This window comes from Eutrema salsugineum, unplaced genomic scaffold (assembly GCF_000478725.1).
Source record: "Eutrema salsugineum unplaced genomic scaffold, Eutsalg1_0 scaffold_1, whole genome shotgun sequence".
NCBI lineage: Eukaryota > Viridiplantae > Streptophyta > Magnoliopsida > Brassicales > Brassicaceae > Eutrema > Eutrema salsugineum.
Window position 1 is genome coordinate 19994731 of NW_006256909.1, and position 3369 is coordinate 19998099.

Genomic DNA, 3369 nt, shown 5'->3' on the forward strand with positions numbered 1-3369 from the left:
GATTTGAAGAGAAGTTCTTCTCCGAGCCCAGCTCTTAAAATCGAGATGCTTCTTCTTCTTCTCCTTGTCTGTTTTTCTCTACTTCTTTCTTCTTTATTTTCCTATGCACGTCTATTCTATTTACTTTATGCACGTTTTGGAATGATGAGGTATGAGTTTAAAGGCTCGATCGAAGGGAATCGACTATGTTCGATAGGGATCTTCGCGAGATAAACCAAAGCTGAATTCTAGAAATCTTTCTTCTAAACTTATACTTAAAGCATGGATCTAGCGTTGCAAACTAGAGACTGATATAGGTCCTTGGTGTTGCGAAAGTATTCATCCGGGGCTGGATCTAGTTTGAGAAGAGTAGATCAACCATAGGAGTGGAAACCTACCTATGGGCGAGCTGTGAATATTGACGAGTCTTAAACATAATGCATCTTTTCCCTTCCAGGGCCAGAATGGAAACCTACTGGTTAGGGTTGCGAGAGATAGTTGTCTATGATCACGACAGTGGCGTATTCATACGTCCGTGACTTGAGTTCTAAGAATTTACTAGGATCAATATTAAGAGCTTTGTTCATCCTTTAGATTTATTATCGATTTATTCACTTCTAGTTTTCAAATCCCTTTTTAAAATACATATATAGAAATCGCACAACCTATCCAAAACACGTATTTCGTCTTAGACTTCGTTTACTAAATCTGGTTCTAAGGCTCTGCAGGTAAAGCGTGGATTCTCTATGGATCGACACCCTTAGTACTACAATGGACTGCTGTGCACTTGCAGATATCTAGGGTTATAAATTTAAAACATGGTTGCCTCCCATTAAGCGCTTTTGTTTTAATTCGTTTAGCTCATTTATTCCAATGATTGCCTCCCATTTAAAACATGGTGTTGGACGTGACTTATTCCAATGAAGAAGACCTTGTCCTGAGACAAGTCTTTTTCGAAATCTCCTTGCTTTGCTTAGCAGGTTCTTCGTCACTCCAAAGTTCTTCTTCAAACTCTTCTGTTGCAGAACATTTTCCTGCTTTGCTGTTGTATGGGACAGCTTCTGTGAAGACATCTTTGTCGATATTAGCAAATGAAATCCTTCGGTTTGGCCAGTCCATTATAGCTCCGATAGTTGCTAGAAAAGACCATCCCAGAATCACTGGATATGTTGCATCTCTTGTCTCGACAATGTAGAAGTCGACAGGCACTATGCAATCTCCTATTCTCAAAGGAATTTCATGAGCTATTCCTTGAGGTGTTGCATTTGAATCATCAGCTAGACTAATCTTTGCTCTAATCCTGCGCAGGTGTCTAATACCAAGTCTCAAAGCAATTGGCTTGGACATCATGTTAAGACAAGCTCCAGAATCACATAGCACGTTTTTAAACATCTCTCCTCTAATAGAACAAGAGATAAGAAACTGACCTGCACCATCGATTATGTGAAGTGTTCGAACAGGTTTACCTCTTCTGGCATGATTGAACAAGTCTTCTATCTCAGGGATTGGTTCTTTGCTCTCACAGAAGTAGTGGCCTATCATAAAGTCCTTGCAAGCTTTGGCAAACGTGATTCCTTCAGGTAAATTTCGAACCACATCATTGAATTCGTCGAGCTTTTCCTTGCTGATTTTGTTGGTGTAGTGGCTGCAGTCTTCCGAGTTTTTGAGGTGAATCGCATAGACAGCTGCTTCTGGTGTTGTCATGTATCGAGCACTCATAAAGTATCTATGGATTTCCTCTTTAGACTCCTTGCAGTACCTGAAAAAGACTTGCAAACGACCAAGTTTCCAGATTTCATCAAAGCTTGAATGAGCAGGGAATGACCTGACTACGTTGTTGAACTCCATTAGCTTCTCTCTACTGATGTTGTTGGTGATCCATTGAATTTCTCCTGAGTCGTCTTCTGAGGAATATCCTGCGTTTGGATCTTCTACAAACAATCCATACTCTTCATCTTCAGAGTATTGTTCTTCATACTCATCTTCACAAGACAAAGCCATGTTGTAAGGCCATGACTTGTCCTCTTCTTCAGATCTTTGGGTGCTTATGGAGCAAACCAGTTGTTGATGAAGTGGTTTAGTCATCCCAGAAGGTGTACCAGACGTACAGATGCTTGTATGAGCTAAACGAGACTGTTTTGGAACGTTTTTACGGTTGGCCTTGACTGCAGGTGACGCGACCGCGGGGAAACGACCATGGGCCGCGGGCAGACCCATCACGACCGCGGGGGAGAGCTTCTTGGCCGCGGTCAGAGCCAACGCGACCGCGGGGATTCATCACCGTGTTGCTCTGCTGCTGTTGCTTCCTCCTTTGCTTCCTGGATGGTCTCCTGGGTCTTCTGGCTTGATGTACTTCCTCTCTGGACTTGAGTCTTTAGTTTTGGTTGCTGGAATCTGATCTCCAAGTCCTTGCATGATCTCCTCAACCTTTTCTTCAACTTCATCAAGAGCATAGACTACTTTGTCCATGGTTTAGTCAAGCTCTTCGGTTTTGTCGATGACTTTGTAAACCTTCTCTGAAACTTCGACTGTAAAGTCATAAGACTCGTTCTTAGCTTCGTTTAGGGCTTTGTCCACGTCATCAAGTTTGAAATCCAGGTCCATGACTTTGTTTTTGGTGTTGCGAAGCTCATAGTTGTGCTTTGCTTGTTCTTCCTCCATGCTGTTGAACCTGTTAGCAATCATAGCTGCATCCTTGGTTGCACGTTCTTCTATTGAATTGACTTGTGAGGCTAGGTTATCGATTTTTTCATTGAAAAGTTTCGATATCTCATCAATCCTTACGTTTAGAGCAGTTGTAGCGGTTGCTTGAGCTTCTATGAGTTGTCTGATCACGCCTTCGAGCTGATTCAATCTGTTGCTGAGCTGGACGTTCTCATCTTGCTGGAGAACTTGGTGAGGTAGGCGATACATAGAGTATCTAGGGTTTGCCATTTGAGTTGCGTAGGGCTCCTTCTGGAACGTTTTGTTGTCTTCGCTTTTTGTTTTTTCGTAGAGATCGCGTAGATGCTTCTCTCTGCGTCTGGTGGCTTGAGGAGTGTTATAGAAACCTTCCTCATTTTGTATATTTCGATTTATAGGATCCATATCTTCTGAAATAGAAACAAAATAACCGAAAAATGGAAAGTTGCAGAAAAGGGGTTCTAGAGTCGATTTACTAACCTTTCTTGGGGTTTTGCAGAAAAGAAAATGCGTGCCTTCCCCGGCAACGGCGCCAAAAACTTGATGGTGATCTTGTAGTGGTTGTCGAGGCTTGTCAAGTTTTACCCTAATTGAAATCAATAGCCGCAAGTGCACAGCTGATCAATTGTAGTACTTAGGGATCGAATCCACAGGGAAGGAGGATCTTTTCCTGCAAAAAGCCTTTGAAATAAGTTAAAGTAAGGAAGT